Source organism: Myotis yumanensis, unplaced genomic scaffold, assembly GCF_028538775.1.
Source record: "Myotis yumanensis isolate MYYU_CA2020_CCGP unplaced genomic scaffold, mMyoYum1.0.hap1 SCAF_6, whole genome shotgun sequence".
NCBI classification, from domain to species: Eukaryota; Metazoa; Chordata; class Mammalia; order Chiroptera; family Vespertilionidae; genus Myotis; species Myotis yumanensis.
This window is the reverse complement of record NW_027223757.1, coordinates 61,236,838-61,257,892: the sequence shown is the minus strand read 5'-3', so window position 1 is coordinate 61,257,892 and position 21,055 is coordinate 61,236,838. Positions and strand designations below refer to the sequence as shown.

General features: G+C 43.5%; 1 pseudogene; it reads right to left on the bottom strand.

Annotated features, from left to right (window-relative positions):
• Nucleotides 1-4,418: 4,418 nt before the first annotated feature.
• LOC139012868 (E3 ubiquitin-protein ligase TRAF7-like) overlaps nt 4,419-21,055 on the bottom strand; it is a 28,954-nt pseudogene continuing 12,317 nt past the window's right edge.

Sequence of the window (21,055 nt, the reverse complement as noted above, 5' to 3'; positions counted from 1 at the left end):
CCTCAGGAGTTGGGAAGTTGTTGAACTCTGAATGAATGTCTGGTGGAAGTGTGTGAATGTAAAGGCAGGGAAGGTGAGCTGGGAATCACTGTGCCTCGGGCCGCAGGAGAGGAAAGATGCGCCTGGATGCAGAGGCTGAAGCCGGCGCGCAGAGGCTGAGGCCAGCGCACTAAGGCTGCTTGCTGCGCAGTAGGGGCGGGCGCCCGGGGGCAGGTGTGCAGGAGTGCGGAGCGAGGTGACCGCAGCCCTCGCCCCGGAGCCCGGCCGCGCCGCGGGCCCGGGCGGCTCGGCTGTGGCCGCGCCCCTGGGGGCTCGGCCTCCAGCCCGGTCGGCGGCGGGCGCTGGGCCGGAGCTGGAGCTCGAGCGGCGCGGCCTGGAAGAGGCCGGAGGCCGGGAGAGGCGGCGGCAGCCTGGGCAGCCCGAGCCCCGCAGCTTGGACCTGCGCTCAGCGCCATGGGTGGCGGCGCGCCTTCGGGGGGCGGCCCTGGGGGCTTGGGCCGGGCGCGGACAAGCTCGTTCGCGGAGCCTGGCGGCGGCAGTGGCCTGCGTTGGCCCTGGGCTTGTGGCAAGTGAGTGGAGCCAGGTGGAGCGCGGGGGGCGGGGCCGGCGCGTCGCTCACGGGAGGCGGGAGCAGCGAGGCCCCAGTCGGCATCGGGTCAGGGGAAGGTCCCCCGCGGAGCCTGAGGGCCGGACACCCGGGAGGCCGGGGGCGGCGGCGGCTCTGGATGCGAGCCGGCCTCTTCCCATGGAGATCGCCCCAGCTAGAAATGTAAAAGTTTTAAAATGCATCTGGGATTTCTGTGCATGTGTAAAGGGAAAGCACAGAATAAAAACCCGAGACTGTTTTGGCCTTAAAAATGGCAGAGATGAACCTGACAAAGAAATGTTCGGATTGAATTGGGAAAAATTGTGTTATTGTGGTAACTAAATGCCTTTGCTTATTGGTACAGCCACCATTTTGGGCTCCAAGCCTTGGCATCCGCCACGTTGGCCGCATGGTTTGCCGCTCCCCTGGGGGCCGCCATCTTGAAACAGCAAAGGCCCCGCCCTCTGATTTACTCAGGGGTGGAGCTTCAAGGCAGAGTTTTATGTGGCTGCAAGCGTGCTTGCTTCGAGGATTTATTTTTAAACTAATCTCTTAAATCTAGAAAACCCTGCTTTCCTTAAACTAAGGACAATCAAAGGTTATGTCAAAGTCTTTAAGAGGGACTGATAGCAGTAATCTAATTTCTAAAGTACGATTATTTCAGGTAGAAACTGGTTTCTGTAAATTGATCTGTCCTTATTGAAATTTGAATGTATTGTTAATCTGAGGAATGTTAATTATTTACATGTCACCTAAAAATTAAGGCTAAAAGTTCTAACTAACTAAAAAGCATGGCTTTTGTGTAATGGAAGGAAAGAAATGTTAAATGCACTGGTGGTGGATTTGGATTTGTTTGTTTGTTTGTGATAAAAACCGTTTCTATCTGAATAAGACATAGGTCAAGAATCCTGTCCTGGGATGTGGGAAAGGGAAAACCCCCACATCTGTTCCTGTCAGGCCCCCATCAGGGGACTTGGACGGTGTCCCTGTTATCTGCTCAAGAGCCCAAGGCTGTAAAAATACTTGTTCACTGAAAAGGTGTAAGTATAAATGTTTATTTGATGTTTATAAGCATCTCTGTTGTTTACTGGGAACTTTGATTTTCTATGTAATATTCTGTGCTGGGTTGGGATTTTGGAATTCTAGTCTGATTGGGACATTTAAGGATGGGGCTCACAGTTCCTCAAGGCAAAGACTTAATGGGCCCTTCCCCCTGCCTGTAAAGGAAGACAATGGGCCTTGAAATCTGTAAAGATAGGCGAGAATGAAGCTGGTCAGGCCCCACCCCCTATCATTCCTGACTTTCTTGCTGCAAGAATTGTCTCTTTTCTTGAGAGGGCTCCAGAGGGTGCACGAGGACATTTGGCTGCGCCTCGGCGCCACCCAGGAGACTGGCCCAACCCCAACTCCTCATCAGCACAGACCAGGAGATTGGGTCTATGTCAAAAGGCACCACCTGGAGCCTTGATGGAAAGATCCCTACACCCAACTCCGTGATGCTGACGACCCCCACCGCTCTCAAGATAGACGGCGTCGTGACCTGGGTCCATCACATCCACGTCTGGTCAGCAGACCCATCCGAGATCCGGAAAAACTTCGTCATCGATCGAGAACAATGCAACCTGCTCAAGCTATGGCGTGCTCGACCTGCCTGATGCTGGTAACATTGAATAGACTTAGATAATGCCTGCGTCTTCATGGACATGGCTCCAAAAAGACAAGGACAATTCATAGGAAGGTCAAGAATAGACTTTAGTATCACATGTTTAGTAGTAGAAGATGTAGCTGCCTAAAGCGGCCATGATGCCTATATTATGTTTATATTGACCTTTAATTCTCTTGCAGGTTTGAATGTATGTTGGCTGTCCTGGAAGGGTACTATGTGGGGTGAACCCCAAAAAGTAAAGGGTGCCTAGCTGCCAAGAGGGCAGGTGCCCACCTGGGCAGGGAACAGTGCCCATCAGGTTTTGGTCTCTGTTGAGAGACAGCTAACAGTTGGCAGCCTGTGTACTGCTTGCAGGCCTTTGTGACCATGCCCATGTCAGGGGTAGTCTGAAAAAAGCCTGTTTAGAGTAGAAGGTCTGAGGCATGGTTATGCATAGAAAGAAAGTTTAATGCCAACAATTAAAAGGAATTGGCAAGGAAAGTCAGAAAATCTTAGAGTAGATCAGTATGTCTTTCTTCTTATGTAATTCCTCCGAAATTTGGCAATGCTAACATGGCAATACGTTTCTTTGCATAGATTCAATAAGACCGGTTCCTAATAGTGGTTTTATTAACGGAAAACTTTGACTGGAGTATCATATTTTAAAGAGCCCTGTCTAAGCTCTAAAGACTTGAAGCCAGTAAAAATGCCACGAAGAAAGCCTGGTATCCTGCTTGGAAGCCCTGAAGATGGCTGGCGCTGGAGCGTCAGGCCCATGCCCTACCATCACTGGCGGTTGGTAAGAGTAGAAGGGGAGCAGTAGGGATGCCTCTACGTTCCTGCGGAACCCCCACACACTCTGGACTGCAACGGGTAGGAGGGCTACTGAGATGGGCCTTAAAGCCTGGAGCATGGGCTCAGGTGGAGTTGCTGCAGGTGAGGGATTCACCTAACTCAGCAAATACTGCAGGCGGGCCTGATGGCAGCTGGATGGCGTGGCTTCCTGGCCCTACGGGGCACATTAAGATTCAACCATGAGATTCCAGCAAAGGTAGTCAGTCACCATTCTTGTTGTGTTTATGCAAACATCAGGACAGTAGATAAATTAATCTTGATTTGGCTTTTTGATAGCCATGGGGGAATTTTAAGAAGAAAAATCCTATTTCAATAAAAGTTGTTAAAGCTAAAATGATTTCTTCCTCTTCCACCAGACCATTTGTTAAGATATGCCCAGTACGGGCCTCTAGCAACGGTGGAATGGAAGTGCAGTCCGTCTCATGATTGAGCCGGAAGTTCCAAGACAAAGGGGGGAATGAAAGGGCGAAGGCTACGCCCTCCACCTTCCCCCAGGGTAAGGGCTACGTCCTCCATCTTACCTTGGCCACGTGTTGGGCAAGGAGCTTCTTCACGGAAGTCTAAGACTCTGCTAGCCACACCCAGGAACGGGACATCGACTTGTGCCTGGCCAATCGGCAAAGCACAGTCCTTTCTCCTCCCTTACCCCCCCCCTACCCCCCCCTATATAACCGGTCTCTGGGAGGGGTTCGGTCTCTCTTGGCCACTTGGCTAGCCGATGTGTTGGTGAGTCTGGTGGATGGAGAGCTCAAGTTAGCTTGAAATACAGATTCTTATGCTTTTGCATCGGATTGGATGGCTCCCTGATGTGGTTTCTTGGGAATCTTGAAATCTGGGCATAACAGGGTTGTTTCTGAACTTTTTCTACTGTCAGTTTAAGATTTGCCTCTCTAGGTCTGCTACTGAAACAGGAATTTTAGGGGAACAATGGCAGGTTTAGGGAATTTTTAGAATTGGGGTCCATGGGAAAAACATAGGGCTACAGATTGGGAGAAGGTACATTTCCATAATACAAGAAAGCAGCAACAGTATATTTCCATAAGACAAGGGAACTGGAAGTAGCCAAAAAAGGTCTATACTATTTGCAAAATAAAGAAGGAAGATAGCTCAGAAGGAATAGGAGGACAATGAGGGAGGAGGGCCTCAGGAGTCACTATAGTAACCAATTCGAAAGGGAATATTGACCAAATCAGAGGGGATGTCAGGACACAGGAACTATAGCCTTTATAAACCATGGAAACAGGACTTCGGTGGACCCTTTCCCCCTCCCATGTGGGAGTCCATTCTGTGGGGCTATTTCCCTCTGCCCAAATGGGAGTCTGTACTTGTTCTTCAATAAATCTCCACCTTTGCTATACTACCCTCTGTCCATGGATTCATTCTTCGACTCTGGTGGACAAAGAATCTGGGTTCCAGTACAAAAATTCCGTATCACTACCATCCATCCATATTTTAAAACTTTGCTTAAACATACATGTCCAGCTTAATAAAATTATTATAAAGTGAAACCTAGCTATATATAGGTGAAAACATAGAATATTAAGAGCACCCCACCATGGTCTCACTCACAAACACAAACTTTTCTTCTCCATTAAATATAATTATTTTTGGATGTCTATGATAATCATTTATTTGCTTTTTTTAATTCGTTTACTACTTAACTACACATCTGTAAGTACTGTAGTTTACTTCTTCCTACCCTATTGCTATTTATTGAAAAATTATTATTTTCCATACTGCTCTGAAGTTCCATAAAATCTTTCATATACTCATGTTTTTCCAATCCTTTTGCTCCCTCCTATTTTATTATATTGACTCATCTTTTATTTTACTGTTTTCTCTTCAGCTGGATATAATGTACTTAATTTTAGTTATTGCTTTTTTAGTTCTGGGGTTTCAATTTGGTTCTTTTTCAAGTCTGCTTCATCATTTTAAAAAATAGTTTATACCTCAGTGCTAAAGTTCTAAAAAATCTTGTCTTTTATCTCATTGAATAAGTAAGAGTACTTTGATAATTCCAAATTCCAGAGTTCTGGAGGTTGTTTCCATTGCCTTGCTTTTTCTGTTTTTTTTATTTTTTTTTATTTTTTATTATCTTATTTCCTTGTATAAGTGGTTATTTTTATTTATTTATGCCAGACATTATATTTTAAGAGTTGTACTACAATAAGCAAGACAAAATGGTATTGGTAAAAGATATACATGAATATTAATGGAATGAAATAAAGAGTCCAGAAGTAGACTCACACAAATAGTTGATTGATCTTTGACAAAGTTGCAGAAGCAATTCAATGGAGACAGGACTGTCTTTTCTACAAATAACATCATATGCCACTGCCCACCCCCCCCGCCCCCTGTCCAACAAACAAAAAATAGACCTAGAAACAGATATTACACCTTATACAGAAATGAAAAATGAATCACACACATAAATATAAAATGCACATAAAAATTCTAGAAAAAAATATAGAAGCAAATTTTTAGGCTTGGTGATGAGATTTTAGATACAACATAAAAGCATGATCCATGAAAGAAAAAAATGACAGTTTTTGATTTTATTAAAATAATTAACTTCTGCCCTAAGAACTTCTGCTCTAAAGAGACTGTAAACAAAATTAAAAGATAAGCCACAGATTTGGAGAAGACATTTACAAAATACAAAATATACAAAGAAAATGTAAAACTCAACAATAAGGAAATCTAACAACTTAGTTAAAAATGAGTCAAAGATCTGAACTATAGCCCTCTTCAGAGAAGGTATACAGATGGTAAATAAGCATATGAAAAGATACCCAACTTCAGCATCATCATGCAGAAATGCAAATTGAAACATCAGTGAGATATCACTGCATGCATATTAGAATAACTAAAATGAGGGGAAACACTGGCACTACAATTGCTGGCAGAGATTCAGAGCAACAGAAACTCTCATTTATTAGTGTTGGGAGTGCAAATTGGTACACGTACCTTAGAAGACAGTTTTTTTACAAAACTAAAATAGTCTTTCCATACAATCCAGCAATCACTCCCAGGTATTTACTCAACTTATTTGAAAAGTATGTCCACACTAAAACCTGTACTTGAATTTTGATAGCAATCTTGTCATAATTGCCCAAACCCAAATGCAATCAAGATGTTCTTTAGTAGGCGAGCTAGTTAATAACTATGTATATCCATGACAAAATACTATTAGCAATAAGAAAGTATGAGCTATCATGCTGTGCAAAGACATGGGTGAATCATAAATGCACATTGCTAGACTAAAAAAGCCAGTCTAAAAAGGCTGCATACTTTATCGTTCCATTTATACGATACTCTAGAAAAGGCAAACAGGTAAAAAGATTAGTAGTTTCAGGCACTTTGGGGTGTGTGTGCTTTGAATAAATGAAGCGTGGGAGATTAGGGTAGTGAAACTATCTAATCTAATAAAAGAGAAACATGGTAATTAGCGTACGACCGCTACCCTTCCCATTGGCTAATTAGCGAGATATGCAAATTAATCACCAACCAAGATGGCGGTTAATTTGCATATGTAGGCACAATGCAGGGAGGCGAAAGGGAAAGCACGGAAGAAGCCCCCTGCCACTGACAGTGATCGGAAACCCAGGGGGGAGCTAAGAGCCGGGGGGCAGGGCAAAATTTTTTTCAATTTGCCAGATATTCTTTTAATGAGAATTATAAAAGACCAAAAACATTTTTTTGCAAACTGCCTTTTTTTAAACAAATGCTTTGCTTTTAATTACAAATACTGTGAGATGATGCTTTCTTTTGCAAAACCAATAAATATGAGAACAAATTTTAAACATATGTGATTTATCCAAGATATGGGGGGGGGGGGATTTTTTTAATATATTTTTAAATATCAGTATATCCTACTACCTTTTAAAGAATAAGTTTGAAGGCGTGACTCAACTGGAAAAAAGAGAGAAAAAGGCCGACCGACCATCTCCTAGCTGTTTTAAGTAGCTTCTGATCTTTCTTCCGATGTTACCTCTCCTTTCTGGAACCGCCATGATCGGAGAATCGGGCCGCCATGATCGGAGAATTGGGCGCCTTTGCCGCACTGGCCAGTGATAGCGGGAAGTAGGGGTGGAGCCAGCGATGGGAGCTGGGCAGGGGCAGAGCCCGCGATCGCTGGGCGGCTGCAGCTTGGCGGGTCCCCTGCCCAGGCCTAATGCCTTGGCCAGAGGCGTTAGGCCAGGGCAGGGGTGGAGCCCACGATCCTGGGGTGGCTGCAGCTGGAGGGGTCCCCTGCCCAGGCCTAATGCCTCGGCTAGAGGCGTTAGGCCCGGGCAGGGGCGGTGCCAGCGATCATGGGGAGCAGGGGCAGAGTCGCTGATGGTGGGAGCTTGGGGTCCCCTGCCCAGGCCTAATGCCTTGGCCACAGGCGTTAGGCCTGGGAAGGGGTGGAGCAGGAGGTCTCTTGGAGAGCTGTGAGTCCCCTGGGTGAGAGGCATTAGGGCGGAGCCGTCAATTGCAGGGAGCAGGGGCCGAGTTGGCGATGGTGGGGTGCTGGGGTTCCCTTGCCCAGGCCTAATGCCTTGGCCAGAGGTGTTAGGCCTGAGCATGGGCAGAGCCAGCGATCGTGAGCAGGGGCGGCGTGGGGGATCGTAGGGAGCTGGGGGTCCCCTGTCCACCCTGATCCGGGACACCCTTCAGGGCAAACCAGCTGGCTCCCACCCATGCACCAGGCTTCTATCCTATATAATAAAAGGGTAATGTGCACATGCAACTTTTTTCCAAATATATTTTATTGATTTTTTACAGAGAGGAAGGGAGAGGGATAGAGAGTTAGAAACATCGATGAGAGCGAAACTTCAATCAGCTGCCTCCTGCACACCCCCTACTGGGGATGTGTATGCAACCAGAGTACATGCCCTTGATGAGAATCGAACCTGGGACCCTTCAGTCCGCAAGCCAACGCTCTATCCACTGAGCCAAACCTGTTAGGGCGGTAATGTGCAAATTGACCCTAACAGCAGAACGACTGGGAATGACTGGTCACTATGATACACACTGACCACCAGGGGGCAGATGCTCAATGCAGGAGCTGCCCCATGGTAGTCAGTGCACTCCCACAGCGGGAGCTCTACTCAGCCACAAGCCAGGCTGACGGCATCACAGAGGCAATGGTGGGAGCCTCTCCTGCCTCCTCAGCAGCTCTGTGGATGTTCAACTGCAGCTTTGGCCCGCTGGCAAGTGGACATCCCCCAAGGGATGTATCACTGCCAGCTTAGGCACAATCCCCCGGGGAGCAGGCCTAAGCCAGCAGGTGGACATCCCCCGAGGGGTCCCAGACTGCGAGAGGGCACAGGCTGGGCTGAGGGACCCCCGAGTGCACAAATTTTTGTGCACTGGGCCTCTAGTTTATAATAATAAAAGGGTAATATCTAATTAGACAGGACATCCTTCTGGATGTCCTTCTGGATGACCTTCTAGACCAGTGGTTCTCAACCTTCCTAATACCATGACCCTTTAATACAGTTCCTCATGTTGTGGTGACCCCCAACCATAAAATTATTTTCATTGCTACTTCATAACTGTAATTTTGCTACTGTTATGAATCGTAATGTAAATATCTGATATGCAGGATGTATTTTCATTGTTACAAATCGAACATAATTAAAGCATAGTGATTAATCCCCAAAACAATATGTAATTATATATGTCTTTTTCAATGGTCTTAGGCGACCCCTGTGAAAGGTTCATTTGACCCCCAAAGGGGTCGTGACCCACAGGTTGAAAACCATTGTTCTAGACAAAGCGAGGGCTGTGAGGGAAGCCCAGGTCCCGGGTGCCAGAGGGAAGCCAGGGCTGGCAGCCAGGGGAAGGAAGGCCTACTCTTACACGAATTTCATGCATCAGGCTTCTAGTTTTATATAATATTGTAATGCCTGACACCATAAATTTCTCAAAACTGTGAACTTTACAGCAGAGAAGTGAATCTTAAGGCTTGTAAATTAAAAAAAAATTCTTTAGGTCACACCTAACTATGCTAATAGTGGCAGTGCAGGATGTGACAAAAGAATGTGTATAACACTGAAGGGAATGGGGGAAGCTGACCTAAATACATTTGGAAATGAGTGAAATCTGTGAGACTGGAGGCAAATGGAACTGTACATATGCAGTGTACTCTAGTTGAAAGAATTGCTTTGGGGCTATGAGTTAACAATTCTGAAACAACTATAACATGCAAACTGGAACTGAACAGATAAGCAAATGGATGACTGATGGTGGGAGCCAGGCTTCTCACTATTGAAGTGGGAGGTTATAGACAAGCAAGGGAAAGAGGCAAAAATAACACTACCCCATAATGGTAATGGAGTAGAGACATCATTATAAACTCACATTTAGTTTAATATAGGTAGATACATATATATGTAGATACTAATATATACTATATAAGCATATATTAACTTATATATTCATTGTATGTTATATATATATTTATGGATATGTGTATGTGTACTGGTTAGTATACACATTTTTCTTTTTTCTTTTTTTTTTAAATATTTTAATAATTTTTATTTCTTAAAGTATTACAAAGAGTATTACATATGTCTCCTTCCCCCCCCCCCCCCTTGACATTCCCCCGGCCCCTACCCCCCCGCCCCCCCCACCCCATGTCTTGTGTCCATTGGTTAATCTTATATGCATGCATATAAGTCCTTCAGTTGATCTCTTAATCCCCTCCCCCCAAACCCTCCCCAGGCTTCCCACTGTAGTTTGACATTCTGTTCAATGTTGCTCTGCTTCTGTATCTACAGTATACACATTTTTCCTTTCTCTGTCAGCTAAGAGATCCTTGAAGCAATGAGACCCTAATAGTAATGAACACAGCACCCAAATCATTGTTCTTACCATTCTTCAATAAAATAAAGCAGGACTCCCTGGAGAAATGGCTGGTTCTAAAACTGGGGCAGGCCATAATCATGATGAACCTGGAGTGTCTTGTAGTGCTAGATAGTAAGGAGGTGCTCAAACACAACAAAAAAACAAAATTGAAAAACTCCACAATGGTGGGGGTATGTCAAAGGGACATAGAGTCCAACTGAAAGGCTCCAAATGGCCCAAACTGAAGCAATTTGAGGCATAAAATAGTGTTCAGTTACAACACAAAATGTAACATAAATATCCACAAGTTTATAGTAATGCAGATACATTATTGAATAAATAAATAGGCAAATATCCTGTGCAGAACAATTCTAAGAAATTTATGTAGATAATTCACTTTCCAGGAAGGGAAGTGTAAGTGTGACCTGCAGACAGTGACTTCCTCTAAAGCAGTGATTTCCAAAGTGGGCGCTACCGCCCCCTGGTGGGTGCTGCGGCAATCCAGGGGGGCGGTGATGGCCACAGGTGCATTTGGGGGCATATATCTTTCTGTTTAATTGCTATTAAAATTAAAAAAAATTAATTTCCAGGGGACGCTGAGTAATATTTTCTCTGGAAAGGGGGCGGTAGGCCAAATAAGTTTGGGAACCACTGCTCTAAAGAGTACAATACGGAAAGGGGGAAGAAAACAGGAACTTTATTAAACAAATATAATCTTGATCAAGGTCAACACCAACAGTGAAGTTATGTTATTAGTCTGCTCCCTTCATAGTGTGTTTTGGGATGGCACTTTACCTCTGTGGTCTTCCTCCCAAAGAAACGTAATGCCAGTCCAATCATGAGAACACCATCAGACAAATCCAAACTGAGGGACATCCTACAGAATTACCTGATCAGGACTTCTCAAAACTGTCAAGGTCATTGACAGTGAGGTAAGTCTGAGAAATTTCCAGAGCCAAGACTTACCTGAGGAGACACGATAACTAAATGTAATGAGGTGTCCTGGATGGAATCTTGGAACAGAAATAGAACATTAAGTTAAAAAAACACACACACCCAAACAACAGCAGCACAACCAGTGTGGCTCAGTGGTTGAGTGTTGACCTATGAACCAGGGGGTCAGGGTTCGATTCCTGGTCAGGGCACATGACTGGGTTTTGGGCTTGATCCTCAGTGTGGGGCTCGATTCCCGGTGTGGGGTGTGCAGGAGGTAGCCGATCAATGATTCTCTCTTATCATTGATGTTTCTATCTCTCTCTCCCGTTCCTTTCCGAAATCAATAAAAAAATATTTTTAAAAAACAGTAACTGAGAAAATCTGAATAATGTATGAGCTTCAGTTAATGATAACATATCAATATTTGTTCATTAAATGTTCATAATAACAGGGGAAACTGTGAATAGGGTATATGGGGACACTTTATCTTTACAATTTTTCTGTAAGTTTAAATCTATTCTAAAATGAAAACTTTATTGTAAAGTATATGCTTTCAGAAAGAATTAGAAGTGTAGGATTATCTCCTTCTACAGAGGATTTCCTTTGCTTCTTCCAAGCACTGGGGATTACCAGCAAGCCACCATCAGCTTAATGAAACTTCTGAGTTGACGATTCAATAACACGGATAATTCAAAGGTGGGCTGTACTTGGTGGAGGCATGGTGCACTTTGTGTTCACCTTTGTTCCTAAAATGCAGCCCTTTGGGGCTTCCCCGGGCTTTACCCTGGATGGCCCCGACTCCAACTTTTGTCCCTTTTCTACAAGAGATTTTCAAAAGCACCATTCAACCGTTTTCTCTCGTTCAGATCCGCAAATGCTCTGGGGCAAAAGTGGCCCCCAAATCTAGGCTCACTTGCCTTAATTCTGACATCTGATAAATCTCCATTCTAAATGCTTCACTATTTGTACACTCTCCACTCCCTTTAATCAGATGATTTAATATTTCATCCAGTTTTTCCACATTTCCTTAGCAGGAGGATTGCTCCAAGTGACCTCCTCGCTTTATCTATTGCAAAAATTCTCAAACTATTACGGCTCTCTCCTTTCTCATTCTGTTGATTGTTATGGTTTCCTTTAATATTATTTTCTGGGGTTATCCAGAGGTAGCATAGGGTAATGAGTTTTCAGCACTCATCTTTAACTACAGCTTATTTTGAGGATATCTAAAGAAAATTAGAATCCTCAAATTGGTGTAGGATCTTACTCAGAGCAATATATCTGAAAATTAAAAATAAACTAGGTGAAAGATGAATCTAAATAACGACATCTAGAAAAAGTGATATGAGGACTTAGAATACATACATGCTTATATATACAGGGGTTGACAAAAGTCAGTTTACAGTTGCTAGTATATGAAACAATTCTTGTATTATGATTTATTGATTATTGTATTATTTTCTATGTGAACAACTGCAAATACATACATAAATATTTCTAATATGCATTTGTATGGGCTGGACAGCTGGTCGGTGCTAACAAAATACTTTCTCTCTAGGAGAGAAAGCAACAATTTCAAGCTATGAAAACAATTTCCACTTAATAGACTTCTTAATAAAACATGTTGCTTACAGGAAAAGGTGGTATAAATGAATTTGTGTTCTTCAAAATATCCTATATCATATATATGACTACAAAGGCACTGAATTTATATTAAAATGACAAATATTTAAAAGTTTCTCTTGATAGCACTACCTTATTAATTTTTTCCATTTTTAATTTAAAATCTGGGGAACTAATGTTCATAACTGCCATTTAGGAAGCAAACAAGAATGATAAACACTCACTGTTCTTGAAACAATGCTTTCTGGGATCATTGGGTCTTTCTCTGAGTACTGTTGTGCTTAATTATGGGTCACTGTTAATTAATCCAGAAGTGCTCTTTAAGCTGGTTGACTGTCAATTGTAATTATATATTCTTAAAGAGGTAAGCATTCCTTTTTATTTCCTGGCAGAATTTCAGTGGTGCACTTAAAATGTACAAGGTAGGGGTAAAGGGCAGTAAGTATGTCCTTGCAGATGTACTCGATCCGAAATCAGGAGAAATGAAAGATGGTTGCCAAAATGAATTTGTTAATATCATAAAAAACTATCCCATCTGTTAATCAACAGATATATATATATATTTAGATCCTACAAAATGCTGAGCTCTCAATTAGGTGCTTTGAATGCATAGATGGCATTTTCCCAGCACCTCTGTGAGGTAAGTACTGTTTTTATTTATGCTTTACACATGAGGAAACTGGGGCTCAGATATGGTAAGTATATTTCCTAACTATCTCACTAGTAAAAGTGAAGCAGAATTTTCAATGTATATCTCTCTAATCCCAAAGCCTGTCTTTTCTTTATTGCTCTTCATTATGTTGCCTCTAGCATAGGGAAAACAGATGCTAAGAAAGTAACTGATATTCATCAGACAAATTAACAAATAATGGGTTCTGGGAACCAATTTCAGTGTGTGTGTGTGTGTGTGTGTGTGTGTGTGTGTGTGATGTTTCCCCCACACCAACAAGCAAGTCTCAGACACAAGCTGGGTATACTATAATTCAATGCCATTTGGACGCTCTCTACCTGGAGATAGCATCAGAGTCTACAGGTTAAGGACTCAGCCCTACACATCTCCCCTCCCCACCTCTCTTCAGACACCTATAGCAATTCCAAGTTGTCCCTTGGGCTCTGACCGACTGGGTATAGATTGGAGGTTCCAATGACCCCTTCTCATGTTTGATTAATTTGCTAGAGTGGCTTATAGAACTCACAGAAATGTTTTACTTACTAGAATAGCAGTTTATTATGATAGGACATAACTTAGGAGCAGTGAAATGGAAGAGATGCATAAGGCAAGGTATATGGAAAGGGCTTAGAGTTTCCATGCCCTTTCCAAGTGCGCCACTCTCTCTAAATCTCCATGATTTCTAAAGCTTTCTAAATGTTGTCCTTTAAGGTTTGGACAACCAAATAGAGGCTTCACTACAAGGGCATGATTGATTACATCATTGCCACTGTGATTGAACTCAACCTCCCATCAGGGGTCAAGGAGGTAGGACTGAAAGTTCTACCCTTTAATCACATGGTTTGCTCCCAGTCAACTAGCTCCCATCCCTAGGTGGGGTCCTAACTCACCTCATTAATATAAAAGATACCTTGCTGCTCTTATCAGTTAGGACATTCTGAAGGGTTTTAGGAGCTCTGTGCCCTAAACCAAATATATCTTTCTTATAAACCAGCATATCACATTAGAATAAAGAGAAGCCAATGAAAATGTGGGTTCACATCCAAATTTCACTGTTTGCATTGGTCTTTCCCTCTACATTGCATCTAGTTATTTGACCATTGTGGTTTAGGAAGCTACATAAGAATCTGGACAGTTTGTGTCTCTGGAGTCATGTGCTCTTTTCTTTGGTAGATGGACTACTGTCCACTTGGTGGTCTAGGTTTCCTTTTTCTCACACTACTGGTTTACCTCTGCAATTCAGGCAGGCAAGGGGGGTTCTTGAGATATTTTGAGTCACCATCAAAATGAGTGACCAGGCAGGAATAGCTGGACTACTCTTGGAAAGAACCAGTCCTAAGCCAGGTAGGCAGTGCCGTAAGTATTAAATCTTTGAATAGGGAGAATAGGTTCTATTGCCTTTCATAAAAACCCAATGTCCTCACCTGTACTTCTGGGTGTCTTGAATACATGTCTTTCTTGTTAATATAAAATTCATCCTCTGTCATTCAGAGAGTTTTGCCTGCGTGATCACCCATATCTTAGGAAGGAGGGGATATAATATACAGAAAAAAACAAGGGTAATGCCGATTAGAATGTCATTTAAGGTGGGCTGCCATCTTCTGTACTTATCCTCCAGATAATCATTTCATTTTGGCATTCAGCTAAAGACTACAGAATTAAATAAAAGGGCTGCCTCCAGCAAATGAGAGGAGGAGCAGCAGATAGAAACTGACAAAAGCTGACTGCATAAGGGCAGGAATGAAGGGAAGCAATTGTAGGGCCTAGGATGAGAGTTTTAATGGGGATATGAATGATAGCAACCCAGTGAAGGAGGCTCTGAATCCTCATCTCTCTTCATTATTTTCTCAGAGACCTTTGTGATGAATCCTGGGAGAACTTGAATGACCCGATTCTCTTGTGGAGGCAAAGCAGGTCAGCCTGTCTCCACAGGTTGTTAGCAGAGAGCTCTTCCCTGTCTATCCTCTCTGCCCTTCTGCAAGTCCTTGGTAATAAGTGTAGTAACACAGAAAAGACTGAACTAGTCCCTCCCTGGGAAAAAGAATTATAAGCTGAACAGTAGAAAAGTAGATAACTTTTATATCTTAAATGCATGCATCTAATTTGTTTTTACAGTCTGTGTAGCTTTTATTTCAATCAGGAAATACTCAAATCTATATACATAATCTAAAAACAGTAGAAAAGGTGAGCAAAAGGCCACAGTCTATCTGGGGTGGGACAGGAGGGTGGGTTGGCCAGACTTGTATCTGGCACCCAAAGAGCGGGGCCTAGGCATTTTCCTGGCAGCAGCAATGATAGGGCCAAGCAGAGGGAGGCCTGCTGGCAAAGGGCAGGGAGGCAGCTGCCTGGCCGCATGAGCCTGCTCACCTGTCCCCCAGAGAAGGCAAAGGCCAGTTTTGTCCTCTCTATGGTGGGTCCGGCCTGGACTCTCTGTTGGCAAGTCCAAACTTTCACAGTGCTGTCCACACTGCTGTGAAGAGCTGGTCCTGGGACACGGCACTGCATGCTGATCATGTTGTTTATACTTCAAACTCTGAGGGACTGTAGGATGTGCTGAAGACTTTGGTTTCATCTGGCGTTGAGATCACTGTCAGGGCATACATGGCGCCCACATGGCCCATCCCATCATGTTCTACACCTACTTGAACTTGATGTCCCACAAGTGGATAAATTTCTCCCACGTGCCCCAGACAAAGTGATTCCTTATGGTGACAGAGTAGACACTGCCACTGACATCTGCTGGACATGGATGCAGAAGAGGGTCTGGATGTCCCATAGCTTGATTGTCTGGTAGGAGCCACTGTACAAGTAGCTTTGGGCAGCCACCACGGCCTACACCCAGTAACTGAGACCAATGAGCTCCTTCTTCAGCTTCAGCTCGGTGCCCGCCATGTTCCAGACTTGGTGGCTTTCAAAGAGCTGCTGAAGAATACGCTGTGCGAGGAGACCATTGTGCACTCAAGTTGTTTGGGCCCAGATCATGTTCACTGTCTCCAGGTTCTGGATGTCCCACATGATGATGGGGTAGTCTGCAGGGCCATGGTAGAGCTTGAACCCCTGGATGTAGAGGACAAGCACAATGCTGTCATGGCCCTCCAGCACTTGTAGGTGGTACAGGCATCCCACACCTTTATGCGCTTTTCAGAGGAGCCATTGAAAAGCAGGTCACCCACAGAATAGATAACAGGACCCTGGTGGCCCATCAAGTTTCCTTTGTACTTGAGGGTCTGCTGAGGGTCATAGGATCCTAGGATGCACATGTGTATTGATGTGGGACAGGTTCTCATTCAACAGGGATGTGTCCCTCCAGAAATCCATGAGGTCCTCACTAAACTTGTTCTGGTTTTTGTCCAGGACATCAGACTTGAGCTCAGGGCTCTTCTCCAGATGGCCAATCTTCTTGAGAGCTTGCCAAGCATGAAGCAAAGAAAAGCAACCTCCTGGTCCTTCTGGACCAGTGTCACATGTATTTTGTGGAAGCTGTGGACTATCTGTTGCGGGAACTCCTTCAGGTACCTCTCATATGTGTCCTGGTTCCCAGTGAATGTGAACTCCACCTGGAATGGTACACTTGCTGTGCTCTCACTCCTTGAAGTGGGCCTCCAGGTTCATGTTGTGGATAAACTCAGACAGAAAAAAAATCAAGACTGTTTGCTGGTCTGATTTTTAAATGCAAGTTTAAGAAAGTATGATGGAACTTGGTAAAAGTTTTTCTTTAACCTTTCTTCCATCTAGTCATGCTACATGCTAAATAAATGTTGAATGTTCCAGGGAGTAATAGCATAGACTCCTCTAGGCACATAGGAGGAACACTGCTGTGAATTCAGAACTATCCATGGGTTGTTCATCCTTTTATTGCCGAGGGAATAGAGAGATTTTTTTTTCCAATATGTTAATATCAATGTGTTGAATTTACTTGTGGTTGGTTGGGAATTTCTTTTGGATTTAAAAATGGGTTGATTACTGAATCTTGGAAAATCAAGGGTTGTTTTCATGTATGAATACATACATTTTTAACAACTCTTTTTATTTTTTTTTAACTGTAGGTAAAAAAATGATCAGCATGGCCAGGGAAGATTAGGAGCAATAGGTTAGAAAAATCTGCCCGTCTGGATTTATTTTGTGTGGACCTCAGTGGCTCTGCTTAACTTTCCATTTTTCCTAGGGTTCTTTAGGATGGTGATGAGCACAATTCTAATGAGCTGGAAACTTCTTCCTCAGCTACTGTTTTGACAGGTTGTGTCTAGCTTGAAGAGACTGTTATTGAGGTTAAATAGAAGATATGCAGCATCCAGAGAAAGCTATAGATTAGTATATTAAAATGTGTCTGCCTCTTCTGCTTTCAAATAACTGCTCATGGCAGTTCTTGGCCTATTTGTTGACAAATTGCTCCAGAATGACTTAGACAGAGGCTGTGTTGTACACACTTTAATTGGCTGCTCTGGCCCCAAAACCCTGATCAAAAATTTTTTACTGATTCATTACTGATTCCATCCATGAGCCCAACATTGCTATAACTCTCTTCTTAGTGCATTTGACCCTGTAGGCATATTAAAAATCATAAAATACATAGATATGCTAAATGAAAACATCTTTATGTATTAGTAGGATCAAAAAGAAGGGAGAAATAGAGTGGGTTTCAGAATGAAGCAGTGTGGTAGAGACAAGTTTATTCAGGCACTTTTGCCTTTTGCCTATATAAAGAATACTAGCATGGCATTTTGATTACTTGTTTATAATATGTTTGGTCAGGTGCTGTGCCCTGGCACCAGTCCCAGCTTTGGTAAAGATTATGAACTTTTATGCATGAGTGATAGCCAAACATTTATCTTACTTTAAAATTGGAGGACCTAAAATCCTCTTAAAGCCTGTTCCCAACTTACAGATGGCTTGTATTTTCTTCAATGGTTCTTCACTTAGCTATTCGGAACTCGAAAATCAATTCTTTATAATAGTATTGTGTGACTTTTTTCTCATAGTAGTCTAAAAGCATCTATGATATACACCAGGGGTTGAAGAATATTTTCTGTAAAGGGCCAGGTAGTAAATAATTAGGTATGAGTATTATAGCGTCTCTGTTGCAACTATTCATGTTGAAAGCAGCCATAGACAGTTTCTAAAAACATGAGCATGGCTGTATTCCAATAAAAGTTTATTTAGGGACACTGTAATTGCAATTTCATATAATTTTTCACATGTCATGAAATAGTCTTCCTTTTAAAAATTTCTGATTGTTTTAAATTGTAAAAAACATTTTTAGCTCACTGGTCATACAAACCTAGGCATCAGACCATACTTGACTCCTGGGCAGCAGTTTGTAGACTCCTGATATGCACAGAAGTGTGCTGCCCATATACCACTAAAGAACATATCTGTTCATATGTTAAAAGATTTGAGAAACTTGAGGAAGGAAAAAGTATTTTATGTCTAATTGGAAATGTCAGAGACACATTTGTTACAAAATGATCTAAGCCAAGTTGGCTGTGCATAATCAATAGTTAGGTTTTTATTGGCAAATGTGAGAACCAATATTATTTTGATGTAGGCGAGGGCTACACGTCTCTCCCAACCCCATTTCCACATCCAATGGGCAGGTTACAGGGAAAGCAAGTCTCACACCAGATTCTGTGTGTCCATAAACATCAATTAGCAAGTGGCACCAATGCAATTATGCACGCTGGCCTTGCAGTTTCAGTGTAGCCCCACCCTTAGGCACCAAATACCTTGCATGAAATGTATATTGGAGAAAGACAATGTTCTACAGAGAAGATTCAGATAACCTAGGAATCAAGTGACAGACCCAGGGCATAAGAGAGAATGCCACTTCAAGGGTATAAGCTATTGGGTGACATGTTTATATGCATGTAATTGTCGAGGTACTCATGATATTTCCAGTGAGTCTATGTCTTGCATATCTCTCATTTAACCAATGAAAAGTCACTTATCATATCTCTTATGCTAATTAACAAAACCTCTAGTACTGACAGAAGATTAAAATAGTTAAAAATGCTTGTGGTAGCTGCCTCTGGAATACAGGCTTCTGATTAGCATCATTCAAAAACTAACCAACCACCCATGGAGTGAGCCTGATTAGGCACCATCAAATATAAGTTAAGATTTAGGTGTGGGTTCAAATATATATACACACACAATTTCTATGCACAAGTACTTTAAAATGATTTACAGACAATATAATATTCTTCTAGCAGACAACTACTACAGCAAAATCAGTAATTCTTTTCCCCTTCCCAATCTATCCACCACAAACTGAGAAGAGGGCCCTTAGGTCGCATGGTTGGTTTAGTTTCCCATTGGAAGGGGCAAGGAAAGGCCTGGGTCGGAGCAAGGACAGCAGATTTAAGGAACTGGAGATGTGAAATGTTTGAGGACAGGGGACTTTTGTAAGTAGAAACCTATGGGGCTTTACCACGTCTGGTGCCCCAGTTTTAGTCTAGTGAGCCAGTTCAAGATGGTGATGGAGGGTTCTGATTCATCTCCTCCTATAAAGACAAATGAGTCTTCTGTTACATATGGAGCAACTTACTATGAAAAAAACACACACAAAACAAAAAAACAACAACACACAAAACCAACCACCCTAAAAACTGGCTGAGCAACTGATATACATTGGGTGGACTGGGCTGGCCACATCCACGCAGGGACACAATCTTGCCATGGACCCTCCTCAGATGCAGTGAATGAGTCGGGAGGGATCCCCAAACCCAGAGCTTCTTCCTGAGGAGCAAAGGACCTGAACCCGACATCGGGCACCCCTCGCTTTTAAGACCTGCACCTGCGAGACAAACCCTCCAAACACCTAGTGCTGAAAAGCCGTGGGGCTGGCGTGGGGCAGACGCTCGCAGCGGTGAGCAATGGAGAGCGGCTCCTAAAGGGCCTGCACGCTGCGCGCACCTGGCGCAGGGCTGGGCGCATGAGCGGCCACGGCGGCGCGGCTGGTGAGGGAGCTTCGAGTGCTTTCTGGGCCACCCAGGACCGCCCAGGACCACCCAGGACCGCCCAGGAGCGCCCAGGACCGCCCAGGACCACCCAGGACCGCCCAGGAGCGCCCAGGAGCGCCCAGGACCACCCAGGGGCAGCATCTGATCTGAGTCACAGCCCGAGGCCTCTTAGGTGCGCTCCAGGAGGACACTGGTGAGTACCATGTTTGAGCTCTCCCCATGCCTTGCTTTCTTTTTTCTTTCTTGCCTGGTGGGCGCCATCTTCCCGCGCTCGCTGGGCCGGGCTCCCGAGGGCCACTGTCTCCCCAAGCGCAGCTTTTACACACGCCGGGGGCCCCGCTTTACCGTGACTTTGGTGGCCGGTAGGGCATGCGCCGGTGGGTGTCCCAGGACTGTAACCAAGGGCCAAAACCACAAGCCGACTACCATTCACATGTTAGGGGCTTTGCTTTATATAGGTCTCTCCATGGAATAGAACACACTGTCACACCGTTTTCTCTCCTTTCCTGACCCCGAAACGCTACTGAGGTTTGTAAACATTTTTTTTTAAAGCTTTGTGAAGTGGAAAAGAAGACTGGGTGAAAATAACAAACTAAAATATTGTTGCTACATTTCAAATCACAAGCTGACTGTGATGGAATTGTGGGCGATTCTCCCTTTCCATATCCATAAAGGGTTTTTTTTCCCTTTTCTTCATGCAGTATGGCATTAATTACAATGTTACCAGACTGTGGTCCTTCTTAGTTTTTTCTTTCTCTACAACCACATATTTACAATTTTATTTATTAAATTGTGGACTATCTAAAACGTATCCCAAAATAGAATGGATTAATGACTGATACTGCTTTAGATGTGTTCCCACTTTCTTGTCTCACTCCTACATTAGTTTGAAGAAAATCTCATGTTTGTTTGTTTTTTTAACCTATAAATATTTTAGTTTGGGTCTCTAG